Here is a 14556-nt window from a genome sequence, read left to right as displayed (position 1 = left end):
CCCCTCCATAACTGAGAAATATCTCCTTCGTCCTCTTAGGTAACTAAGGATAACTTTGACCGCTGTCCAGTGATCCCCTCCTGGATCACTATTGTACCCCCTTGCCAAACTCATGGCAAGGTACACAATAGGTCTGGTACATAGCGTAGCATACTTTATAGAACCTATGGCTGAGGCATAGGGAATGACTTTCATTCTATTTCTATTTTTGATGTGGTCGGGTTTTGAGTCTTACTCAACTTTACACCTTGCAATACAGGCAAGAACTCCTTCTTTGACCGTTCCATTTTGAACTACTTCAAAATATTGTCAAGGTATGTACTCATTGAAAAATCTTATCAAGTGTCTTGATCTATCTCTATAGATCTTGATGCCCAATACGTAAGCAGCTTCACCGAGGTGTTTCTTTGAAAAACTTCTTTCAAACACTTCTTTATGCTTTCTAGAAAATTCTACATCATTTATGATCAACAATATGTCATTCACATATACATATCAGAAAGGCTGTAGTGCTCCCACTCACTTTCTTGTAAATACAGGCTTCTCCAAAAGTCTGTATAAAACCATATGCTTTGATCACCTCATCAAAGCGTATATTCCAACTCTAAGATGCTTGCACCAGTCCATAAATGGATCGCTGGAGCTTGCACACTTTGTTAGCACCTTTAGGATCAACAAAACCTTATAGTTGCATCATATACAACTCTTCTTTAAGAAATCCATTAAGGAATGTAGTCTTGACGTCCATTTACCAGATTTCATAATCATAAAATGCACAATTTATAACATTATTCGGACAGACTTAAGCATCACTACGGGTGAGAAAGTCTCCTCATAGACAACTCCTTGAAATTGTCGAAAACCTTTCACGATAAGTCGAGATTTGTAGATAGTAACACTACCATCAGCGTCTATCTTCCTCTTGAAGATCCATTTATTCTCAATGGCTTGACGATCATTGGGCAAGTCCACCAAAGTCCACACTTTGTTCTCATACATGGATCCTATCTCAGATTTGATGTCCTCAAGCCATCTATCAGAATCTGGGATCATCATAGCTTCTTCATAGTTCGTAGGTTCGCCATGGTCTAATAACATGACTTCCAGGACAGGATTATTGTACCACTCTGGTGCGGAACATGCTCTGGTTGACCTACAAGGTTCGGTAGTAACTTGATCTGAAGTTTCATGATCATTATCATTAGCTTCCTCTCTAGTTGGTGTAGGCATCACAGGAACGGTTTTCTATGATGAGATACTTTCCAATTCGAGAGAAGGTACAATTACCTCATCAAGTTCTACTTTCCTCCCACTCACTTCTTTCGAGAGAAACTCCTTCTCTAGAAAGGTTCCATTTTCGGCAACAAAGATCTTGCCTTTGGATCTGTGGTAGAAGGTGTACCCAATTGTTTCCTTAGGGTATCCTATGAAGATGCACTTCTCTGATTTGGGTTCGAGCTTATAAGGCTGAAGCCTTTTGACATAAGCTTCGCAACCCCAAACTTTAATAAACGACAGTTTAGGTTTCTTGCCAAACCACATTTCATACGGTGTTGTCTCAACGAATTTAGACGATGGCCTATTTAACGTGAATACAGTTGTCTCCAATGCATAACCCCAAAATGATAGTGGTAAATCGGTAAGAGACATCATAGATGGCACCATATCTAATAAAGTACGGTTACGACGTTCGAACACACCATTACGTTGTGGTGTTACAGGTGGCGTGAGTTGTGAAACTATTCCACATTGTTCTAAATGAAGGCCAAACTCGTAACTCAAATATTCGCCTCCGCGATCAGATCGTAGAAACTTTATTTTCTTGTTACGATGATTCTCTACCTTACTTTGAAATTCCTTGAACTTTTCAAATGTTTCACACTTGTGTTTTATTAAGTAGATATACCCATATCTTCTCAAATCATCGGTGAAGGTCAGAAAAAAATGATACCCGCCGCGAGCCTCAACACTCATCGGACCGCATACATCGGTATGTATTATTTCCAATAAGTCATTGGCTCGCTCCATTGTTCCGGAGAATGGAGTTTTAGTCATCTTGCCCACGAGGCATGGTTTGCAAGTATCAAATGATTCATAATCAAGTGATTCCAAAAGTTCATCCGCATGGAGTTTCTTCATGCGCTTTACACCAATATGACCTAAACGTCAGTGCCACTAATATGTTGCACTATCATCATCAACTTTGCATCTTTTGGCATCAATATTATTAATATGTGTATCACTATGATCGAGATTCAATAAACCATTTGCATTGGGTCTATGACCATAGAAGGTTTTATTCATGTAAACATAATAACAATTATTCTTTGACTTAAATGAATAACCGTATCGCAATAAACATGACACAATCATATTCATGTTGGGGAACGCAGTAATTTCAAAAAAGTTCCTACGCACACGCAAGATCTATCTGGGTGATGCATAGCAACGAGAGGGGAGAGTGTTGTCCACGTACCTTCGTAGACCAAAATCGGAAGCGCTATGACAACGCGGTTGATGTAGTCGTATGTCCTCACGATCCGACCGATCCTAGCACCGAAGGTACGGCACCTCTGCGATCTGCACATGTTCAGCTCGGTGACGTCCCACGAACTCTAGATCCAGCTGAGGTCAAGGGAGAGTTTCTTCAGCACGACGGCGTGGTGACGGTGATGATGAAGTTACCGACGCAGGGCTTTGCCTAAGCTCTACAACAATATGACCGAGGTGGAAATCTGTGGAGGGGGGCACCGCACACGGCTAAACAATCAACTTGTCTGTCTATGGGATGCCCCCTCCCCCGTATATAAAGGAGTGGAGGAGGGGAGGGCCGGCCCTCTCATGGCGCGCCCAAGGGGGGAGTCCTACTCCCGGTGGGAGTAGGATCCCCCCATCCCTAGTTGGATTAGGAGAGGAAGGAAGGGGAAGAGAGAGGGAAGGAAAGGGGGGGTTGGCCCCCACCCAATTCAGATTGGTCTTGGGGAGGCGTGCCCTCCACCATGGCCGCCTCCTCCTCTCTCCCACTAAGGCCCAAATAAGGCCCATTGACTCCCCGGGGGGTTTCGGTAACCCCCGGGTACTCCGGTAAATGCCCGAACTCATCCGGAACCATTCCGATGTCCAAACATAGCCTTCTAATATATCGATCTTTATGTCTCAACCATTTCGAGACTCCCCGTCATGTCCGTGATCACATCCGGGACTCCAGACTACCATCAGTATATCAAAACACATAAACTCATAATACCGATCATCATCGAGCGTTAAGCGTGTGGGCCCTATGGGTTCGAGAACTATGTAGACATGACCGAGACTCACTTATGGTCAATAACCAATAGCGGAACCTGGATGCTCATATTGGTTCCTACATATTCTATGAAGATCTTTATCGGCCAAACCGCATAACAACATACATTGTTCCCTTTGTCATCAGTATGTTACTTGCCCGAGATTCGATCGTCGGTATCTCAATACCTAGTTCAATCTCGTTACCGGCAAGTCTATTTACTCGTTCCGTAATGCAACATCCCGTAACTAACTCATTAGTCACATTTCTTGCAAGGCTTATAGTGATGTGCATTACCGAGAGGGCCCAGAGATACCTCTCCGATACTCGGAGTGCCAAATCCTAATCTTGATCTATGCCAACCCAACAAACACCTTCGGAGATACCTGTAGAGCATCTTTATAATCACCCAGTTACATTGTGACATTTGATAGGACACAAGGTATTCCTCCAGTATCCGGGAGTTGCATAATCTCATAGTCAAAGGAATATGTATATGCCATGAAGAAAAGCAATAAAACTTAACGATCATTATGCTAAGTTAACAGATGGGTCTTGTCCATCACATCATTCTCCTAATGATGTGATCCCATTCATCAAATGACAACACATGTCTATGGTTAGGAAACTTAACCATCTTTGATTAATGAGCTAGTCTAGTAGATGCTTACTAGGGACACTACATTTTGTCTATGTATCCACACATGTATCAAGTTTCCGGTTAATACAATTCTAGGATGAATAATAAACATTTATCATGATATAAGGAAATATAAATAACAACTTTATTATTGCCTCTATGGCATATTTCCTTCAGTCTCCCACTTGCAATAGAGTCAATAATCTAGTTCACATCGTCATGTGATTTAACACCAATAGTTCACATTTTTATGTGATTAGTTCACATCGCCATGTGACTAACACCCAAAGGGTTTACTAGAGTTAATAATCTAGTTCACATCTCTATGTGATTAACACCCAAAGAGTACTAAGGTGTGATCATGTTTTGCTTGTGAGAGAAGTTTAGTCAACGGGTTTGCCACATTTAGAGCCGTATGTATTTTGCAAATTTTCTATGTCTACAATGCTCTGCATGGAGCTACTCTAGCTAATTGCTCCCACTTTCAATATGTATCCAGATTGAAACTCAGAGTCATCCGGATCGGTGTAAAAGCTTACATCGACGTAACTCTTTACGATGAACTCTTTATCCCCTCCATAACTGAGAAATATCTCCTTCGTCCTCTTAGGTAACTAAGGATAACTTTGACCGCTGTCCAGTGATCCCCTCCTGGATCACTATCGTACCCCCTTGCCAAACTCATGGCAAGGTACACAATAGGTCTGGTACACAGCGTAGCATACTTTATAGAACCTATGGCTGAGGCATAGGAAATGACTTTCATTCTATTTCTATTTTCTGATGTGGTCGGGTTTTGAGTCTTACTCAACTTTACACCTTGCAATACAGACAAGAACTCCTTCTTTGATTGTTCCATTTTGAACTACTTCAAAATATTGTCAAGGTATGTACTCATTGAAAAATCTTATCAAGTGTCTTGATCTATCTCTATAGATCTTGATGCCCAATATGTAAGCAGCTTCACCGAGGTGTTTCTTTGAAAAACTTCTTTCAAACACTTCTTTATGCTTTCTAGAAAATTCTACATCATTTATGATCAACAATATGTCATTCACATATACATATCAGAAAGGCTGTAGTGCTCACATATACACATCATCCCACAACCAACTCATTAGTCACATTGCTTGCAAGGCTTATTATGATGTGCATTACCGAGAGGGCCCAGAGATACCTCTCCGATACTCGGAGTGACAAATCCTAATCTCGATCTATGCCAACTCAACAAACACCACCGGAGACAACTATAGAGCATCTTTATAGTCACCCAGTTACGTTGTGACGTTTGATAGCACAGTAAGTGTTCCTCTGGTATTCGGGAGTTGCATAATCTCATAGTCATAGGAACATGTATAAGTTATGAAGAAAACAATAGCAACAAACTAAACAATCATCGTGCTAAGCTAACGGATGGGTCAAGTCAATCACATCATTCTCTAATGATGTGATCCCGTTAATCAAATGACAACTCATGTCTATGGTTAGGAAACTTAACCATCTTTGATTAACGAGCTAGTAAAGTAGAGGCATACTAGTGACACTCAGTTTGTCTATGTATTCACACATGTACTAAGTTTCCAGTTAATACAATTCTAGCATGAATAATAAACATTTATCATGATATAAGGAAATATAAATAACAACTTTATTATTGCCTCTAGGGCATATTTCCTTCAGTCTCCCACTTGCACTAGAGTCAATAATCTAGATTACACAGTAATGATTCTAACACCCATGGAGTCTTGGTGCTGATCATGTTTTTCTCGTGAGAGAGGCTTAGTCAACGGGTCTGCAACATTCAGATCCGCATGTATCTTGCAAATCTATATGTCTCCCTCTTTGACTTGATCGCGGATGGAATTGAAGCGTCTCTTGATGTGCTTGGTTCTCTTGTGAAATCTGGATTCCTTTGCCAAGGCAATTTCACCAGTATTGTCACAAAAGATTTTCATTGGACCCGATGCACTAGGTATGACACCTAGATCGCATATGAACTCCTTCATCCAGACTCCTTCATTTACTGCATCCGAAGCAGCTATGTACTCCGCTTCACATGTAGATCATGCCACGTCGCTCTTCTTGGAACTGCACCAACTGACAGCTCCACCATTCAATTAAAATACGTATCCGGTTAGTGACTTAGAGTCATCTGGATCAGTGTCAAAGCTTGCATTGACGTAACCGTTTACGATGAGCTCTTTGTCACCTCCATAAATGAGAAACATATCCTTAGTCCTTTTTAGGTATTTCAAGATGTTCTTGACCATTGTCCAGTGATCCACTCCTGGATTACTATGGTACCTCCACGCTAAACTAATAGCAAGGCACACATCAGGTCTGGTACACATCATTGCATACATGATAGAACCTATGGTTGAAGCATAGGGAATGACTTTCATTTTCTCTCTATCTTCTGTACTGGTCGGGCATTGAGTCTGACTCAACTTCACACTGATACGTCTCCATCGTATCTACTTTTCCAAACACGTTTGACCTTGTTTTGGACTCTAACTTGCATGATTTGAACGGAACTAACCCGGACTGACGCTATTTTCAGCAGAATTGCCATAGTGTTATTTTTTTTGCAAAAATAAAAGCTCTCAGAATGACCTGAAACTTCACGGAGAATATTTTTGGAATATATAAAAATACTGGCGAAATAATCAACACCAGGGGCCCACACCCTGTCCACGAGGGTGGGGGGCACGCCCCCCTGTCTCGTGGGCCCCCTGAGGCTCCACCGACCTCAACTCCAACTCTATATATTCACGTTCGGCGAGAAAAAAAATCAAGGAGAAGGATTCATTGCGTTTTATGATATGGAGCCGCTGCCAAGCCCTAATCTCTCTCGGGAGGGCTGATCTGGAGTCCGTTCGGGGCTCTGGAGAGGGGAATCTGTCACCATCGTCATCATCAACCTTCCTCCATCACCAATTTCATGATGCTCACCGCCGTGCGTGAGTAATTCCATCATAGACTTGCTGGACGATGATGGGTTGGATGAGATTTATCATGTAATCGAGTTAGTTTTGTTAGGGTTTGACCCCTAGTGTCCATTATGTTCTGAGATTGATGTTGCTATGACTTTGCTATGGTTAATGCTTGTCACTAGGGCCCGAGTGCCATGATTTCAGATCTGAACCTATTATGTTTCCATGAATATATGTGAGTTCTTGATCCTATTTTGCAAGTCAATTGTCACCTACTATGTGTTATGATCCGTTAACCCCGAAGTGACAATAATCGGGACAATTACCCGTGATGACTATAGTTTGAGGAGTTCATGTATTCACTAAGTGCTAATGCTTTGTTCCGGTACTCTATTAAAAGGAGGCCTTAATATCCCTTAGTTTCCAATAGGACCCCACTGCCACGGGAGGGTAGGACAAAAGATGTTATGCAAGTTCTTTTCCATAAGCACGTATGACTATATTCGGAATACATGCCTACATTACATTGATGAACTGGAGCTAGTTCTGTGTCACCCTATGTTATAATTGTTGCATGAGGAATCGCATCCGACATAATTATCCATCACTGATCCAATGCCTACGAGCTTTTCACATATTGATCTTTTCTTAGTTACTTTTCCGTTGCCACGGTTACAATCACTACAAAACCAATACTGTTACTTTTGCCACCGGTACCGTTACTTCCATATTACTCTGCTACTAAATACTTTGCTATAGATATTATGTCTTTCAGGTGCAGTTGAATTGACAACTCAACTGTTAATACTTGAGAATATTCTTGGGCTCCCCTTGTGTCGAATCAATAAATTTGGGTTGAATACTCCACCCTCGAAAACTATTGCGATCCCCTATACTTGTGGTTTATCAAGACTATTTTCTGGCGCCGTTGCCAGGGAGCATAGCTCTATTCTTTGAGTCACTTGGGATTTATATCTGTTGATCACTATGAGGAACTTGAAAGATGAAAGAGCCAAGATTTTTCCCTCAACTATGAGGGGAGGTAAGGAACTGCCATCTAGCTCTGCACTTGATTCACCTTCTGTTTTGAGTAAACTTGCGACACCTACACCTGCTATTTATTCTGATATGTCGCATGTTATTGATGATGCCACTTCTGCTTTGCATGATACTTATGATGGAACTACTTCTATGCTTGATAATACTGTGCCACTAGGTGAATTTCTTGATGAACAACTTGCTAGGGCTAGAGAGAATGAAATTATTGAAACTGATAATATTGATGAAAGTGATGATGAAGATTCTCCCCCTAGATATGAATTGCCTGTTGTGCCTGAGGGTTATGTTATGGATGAAGAAACTACTAGAGACTTTTTAGCTTGCAATGATAGATATGATCGTAAGAAACTGTTAGCTAAGCTGAAAGAAAAGTCTTTGAATGCTAGAATGAAATATGACCCTGCTTTGGCTACTTCACCTATCTATATTGCCGATAAGGATTATGATTTCTCTGTCAACCCTGAGTTAATTACTTTGGTTGAGTCTGATCCTTTTTACGGCTATGAATCTGAAACTATTGTGGCACATCTTACTAAATTAAATGATATAGCCACCCTGTTCACTAATGATGGGAAAACTCGCTATTACTTTATCCTTAAATTATTTCTGTTCTCATTAAAGGGTGATGCTAAAACATGGTTTAATTCTCTTGATACTGGTTGTGTGCGTAGTCCCCAGGATATGATTTATTACTTCTCTACTAAATATTTCCTCACTCATAAGAAACAAGCTGCCTTAAGAGAAATATATAATTTTGCGCAAATTGAAGAAGAGAATCTCCCACAAGCTTGGGGGAGGCTTCTCCGATTACTTAATGCTTTGCCTGATCATCCTCTCAAGAAAAACGAAATATTTGATATCTTTTATAATGGACCAACCAATGCTTCCAGAGACCACCTGGATAGTTGTGCTGGTTGTGTTTTCAGGGAAAGAACTGTTGATCAAGTTGAATTGCTATTGAACAATATGTTGAGTAATGATAATGATTGGACACTTCTTGAACCAACTCCTAAGCCAACTCTGAAGAAAAGGGATATTCTATTTCTCAGTTCCGAAGATATGCAAGGGGCAAAGAAATCTATGAAAGGAAAAGGTATTAAAGATGAAGATGTTAAGAATTTACCACCTATTGAAGAAATGCATGGTCTTGATAACCCGACACGGGTAGTAAAGGTAAATTCTCTCTATAGATTTGATGAAGGTGATATTCATCGTTATAAGTATGCTAGCCAATGCTTAGATGAGTTTGATAATTTTATTGTTAAACAAGAAAACTTCAATGCTTATCTTAGTAGACAATTGAAACGTAATGCTTATATGATTGAAAACTTGAGTGATTATATGTCCAGAGTTAAAGGTGAACTTAAACTTATTAGTAAACATTCTTCTATGGTTACCACTCTAGTAGAACAAGTGCTTAAAGCTCAGAATGATTTTCTCAATGAATTAAATAATAAGAAAAATGATAATGCTATTAGAGTTGTGACTAGAGGGGGTAAATGACTCAGGAACCTTTGTATCCTGAGGGCCATCCTAAGAGAATTGAGAAAGATTCTTAGAGAACTATTGTTGATGCACCTAGTTCTTCTAAGAAGAAGAAAAAAAATGGTAGGACTTTGCATGCTTCTAGTGAACCTGTTGTTGACACACCTGAGAATCCCAATGATATTTCTATTTCTAATGCTGAAAGTCTGAAACACAATATGGTAATGTACATGAACCTAGTGATAATATTAATGATGATGTTCATATTGATGCTCAACCTAGCAATGACAATGATGTAGAGATTGAACCTGCTGTTGATCTTGATAACCCACAATCAAAGAATCAACGTTATGATAAGAGAGACTTTGTTGCTAGGAAGCACGGTAAAGAAAGAGAACCATGGGTTCAGAAACCCATGCCTTTTCCTCCTAAACCATCCAAGAAAAAGGATGATGAGGATTTTGAGCGCTTTGCTGAAATGATTAGACCTATCTTTTTGTGTATGCGTTTGACTGATATGCTTAAAATGAATCCTTATGCTAAGTACATGGAAGATATTGTTACAAATAAAAGGAAGATACCGGAAGCTGAAATTTCCACCATGCTTGCTAATTATACTTTTAAAAGTGGAATACCTAAGAAACTAGGAGATCCAGGAGTACCAACTATACCATGCTCCTTTAAAAGAAACTATGTTAAAACTGCTTTATGTGATCTTGGAGCCGGTGTTAGTGTTATGCCTCTCTCTTTATATCGCAGACTTTATTTGAATAAGTTGACACCTATTGAAATATCCTTGCAAATGGCTGATAAATCAACTGCTATACCTGTCGGTATTTGTGACGATGTGCCTGTTGTGGTTGCAAATGTTACTATTTTAACGGACTTTGTTATTCTTGATATTCCCGAGGACGATAGTATGTCTATTATTCTTGGTAGACCCTTTTTGAATACTGCAGGGGCTGTTATTGATTGCAACAAAGGCAATGTCAGTTTTCATGTTAATGGTAATGAGCATACGGTACACTTTCCGAGGAAACAACCTCACGTCCACACTATCAATTGTATTGAAAAAATTCCAACGATTATTATTGGAGGCTTTGAATTTTCTACCTACTGTCAAGAAGAAATATGATGTTCTTATTGTTGGGGATGTGCATATCTCCATTGAGGTAACTTAGTGTTATTCGAAAATTCTCCAGTTTCATGCGATTCGGAAAGAGTTTCTTAACAAGACTTGATCAACCTTGTTAGTGGATTCCTTTTGATGAGCATGAGATGGATGAAGTTAGAAAGCACAACTCTCTGTACCCTCTTTTTACTTTTTGTTATTTAGATTAAATAAAGCGAAAATAGTATTTTATGTCTGTTTTCCGAATTATCCTTGCAATAAAAAATACCCCGAAAATAAAAATTCTCCAAATGTCCTAAAAATTTTATATGATTTTTCTAGAATATTTAAGAATTATTGGCACTGAGAACACACCAGGGGGCCTCACCACCTGGCCACGAGGGTCCAGGGCGCGCCCCCTGCCTCGTGGACCCCACGTGGGCCCCCTCCACTTATTCTTGCACCCACACACTTCGTCTTCCTCCAGAAAAAAATCATTCACCAGCTCAAACCCGAGTTCTAGCTCATCTTGCTGGCATTTTCGATCTCCTTGCTCAAAGCTCCTTTCACAAAACTGTTTTGGGGGATTGTTCTTTGGTATGTGACTCCTCCAATGGTCCAATTAGTTTTTGTTCTAGTGCTTTATTTATTACAAATTTATGCTGCCTAGGTGACCTTGTTCTTGAGCTTGCATGTGAAATTTATGTGTTCAAAAGTAGTTTTAATGCATGATATAGCCTCTAGGAACTTGTGGGAGTAGTTGCTATCAATCTTGTTGAGTTCGGTTCACTTTTATTTTGAGTCACTAAAAATTTCAGAAATTTTTCAGAGAAAATGATGAAGAGATTGTTGAGGGGCTATTCGAGCCGAAGCTCGAAGGATAAGCAAAGTGAAGAGAATAAGAAGCCCAAATATAATCTCCCTCGCACTGCGAAGGTTCGGCCGTGCGAATGGCCTTGTGATGAGTTCTTGAGAGCAGCCGGGATTTATGATGACTTTTATTATTTGGCTGAGAATACAGGCCTCATCGACTTCCTCTGCGACTAGCGCGAACAGTATCTCCTCCTCACTAATATTTTCGTGCAATCTTTTTACTTTCATGCTAAGAAATCACCACCTTCAGTGGAATTTCATTTAGATGATGAGGTTAAGGAGATGTCACTTTATAATTTTTGTTGGGTCTGTAAGATACCCTTTGAAGGCAGCATAGAGGAACCACATCGTAATGATGTCACTACAAAAAAATACATTTCCATGATTGTTGGGGATATACCCTGCAGTATGATCCAGCCAGAGTTATAACCCGGCTGGGACTTGGTAAACCGGCAGGTGTTAAGGCAGGTGGTAAACTGGCAGGTGTTAACGCAGGTGGTAAACCGGTTGGTGTTAAGTCAGACGGTAAACCGGCAGGTTGTTAAACCAGCTGACAGTTAAGACAGACAGGTAAAACAGGCAGTTAACCCAGACGGTAAACCGGCAGGTTGTTAAACCGGCTAACAGTTAAGACAGGAGTTAAGTCAGATGATAACTCAGCAGACAATCATAAACCAGCAGACCATCTTAAACCGGCACCAGTTAACTCTCAGCAGGCAGTGGTAACTGAGTTGCCAGGAGTTATGAAGCCCGAGACGTTATGAAGCCCAAGATGTTAAGAAGCCCATGAAGAGAAGTCATAATAGTTAAGTCTTAAGTTCGAGTTGGACTCTACATGTAACCCGCCCCTTCAACTTATATAAGGAGGGGTGGGGCTCCCCAAAGAGGGGGAAGGAAGAAGAAACAATCTTAAAGGGTTAGGTTAACGGGAGAGCCGGTTGACGGCGACTTCCTCATGATCATAATGAGAGATAGCCTCAAACAGCATGTAGGGTTGTTACCGGATGATGTTTCCCGGGGCCCGAAGCTGTCTAAACCTTTGTCTTGCGTTACGTCTCTCAATTCCATTCAACCCCTCTCAAGCTACCACATAGATGTGTTGGCCTCACGACTAAGTCCTCACACTAGGACATCTGCCATGACAATTCCACGACAATGATGATACGTGTTTGTCACAGTAGGTCACGTTTTCAAAGACCAATATTTTTGTTAAGCATTGGGAGCTGAGTCAAAGGGGTTATTCTTCACAATATTTATCCGTGACAAACCAATGTCAGCAAATTGATTATGAAACTGGCCTATTGACCCGGATCTTCTAGAAGAAGGAAGTGACAAGAACTTAAGGATGATCAGGATCAGTTTAACATGGATAAATCCAAATTAAACTAGGGGCTAATGTCGGGGATATACCCCGCGGTATGATCCAGCCAGAGTTATAACCCGGCTGGGACTTGGTAAACCGGCAGGTGTTAAGGCAGGTGGTAAACCGACAGGTGTTAACGCAGGTGGTAAACCGGTTGGTGTTAAGTCAGACGGTAAACCGGCTGATAGTTAAGACAGACAGGTAAAACATGCTGTTAACCCAGATGGTAAACCGGTAGGTTGTTAAACCGGCTGACAGTTAAGATAGGAGTTAAGTCAGATGATAACTCAGCAGACAATCATAAACCGGCAGACGATCTTAAACCGGCACCAGTGAACTCCTGGCTGGCAGTGGTAACTGGGTTGCCAGGAGTTATGAAGCCCGAGACGTTATGAAGCCCAAGATGTTAAGAAGCCCATGAAGAGAAGTCATAGTAGTTAAGTCTTAAGTCCGAGTTGGACTCTACATGTAACCCGCCCCTTGAACTTATATAAGGAGGGGCGGGGCTCCCCAAAGAGGGGGAAGGAAGAAGAAACAATCTTAAAGGGTTAGGGTTAACTGGGAGAGCCGGTTGACAGCGACTTCCTCATGATCATAATGAGAGATAGCCTCAAACAACATGTAGGGTTGTTACCGGATGATGTTTCCCGGGGCCCGAAGCTGTCTAAACCTTTGTCTTGCGTTACGTCTCTCGATTCCATTCAACCCCTCTCAAGCTACCACATAGATGTGTTGGCCTCATGACTAAGTCCTCACACTAGGACATCTGCCGTGACAATTCCACGACAGTTGGCGCCCATCGAGGGTTTCAAGATCTTGGAGGGATCTTTCCCAGGGTTTTGAGAAGTTCACAAATTTTCCGAGGAAGAAAAGTCGGTTTTGAAAGAATTTACATCAACTTTGATCAAGATGAGAAATTATGGATTAATAGAGTGTATCCGGTCGGTTGGCAAGATTAACAGAGAAGATCCCGAAAGTTTCGTTTGGTTCAAGTTGGATCACCGAAATCCAATGGGGTCAAATCATCAAACATTCATAAGGCCAAGTTGTTCCAAGCCACTATCATGGGTTGCCTCCGCTATTGGCTTGTGCTATAAATCGCCGCTGCCGTAAACCACCGGCACCTCGTCGAGTCTCCATGAGAGGGCCCACCGCCACTGACAGCCGTCTTGCGGGGTGCACTCATCATGTTTCAGTTTAAATCGCCACGCCTCGAGCAGGTCTGCCTCCCCCCTGGCCGGGTCGACGGATACGACGCTTTACATGCCTCCGTGGCTAACCTCGTCTTCCCATTGAATCCGCTTTGGTGCCACGAGTCACCACGCCTATTCCAAATCGCCCAAGCAATCTGTTTCCGCCACGGACTCTAAACCACTGCCGCTGTCATCCGCCTGGTCCCGTCTTTATTATGCCCAGCAACCGCGCGAGCCGCCGGGGGCAATCGGCTGAGCCGACTTTGGGGCATCCATAGCCGCGCCCCCAGCCTCGTGCTAAATCGCCGAGACGCTGTCGAGACCCGCCGCCGTTTCAACCACAGCCGCCGGCCTGCCTCTCTGCTCCAGGTTAAACTCCGTCTCGGGCTGTCGCAGGCCAGCCCAATCGTATCAGTCACCGGCTGGCTCCGCCGGCATCGAACCGGGCTCGTCGTCGCATTGGGCCGCCTCTGCCGTGGCCGACGCGTCAACACGGCCGTGCCCGGAGCCGCCTCCACGACCCTACGGTGAATCGCCGAGCCGCTACCTTCACATCAAGTGCCGGATACGTCCCCGACCCGGGAGGACTGCATCGAGCCGCTTCTACTTCACG

The sequence above is a fragment of the Triticum urartu genome, chromosome 2 (genome assembly GCF_003073215.2).
Source record: "Triticum urartu cultivar G1812 chromosome 2, Tu2.1, whole genome shotgun sequence".
Taxonomy (NCBI): domain Eukaryota; kingdom Viridiplantae; phylum Streptophyta; class Magnoliopsida; order Poales; family Poaceae; genus Triticum; species Triticum urartu.
This window is presented reverse-complemented; position numbering follows the sequence as displayed.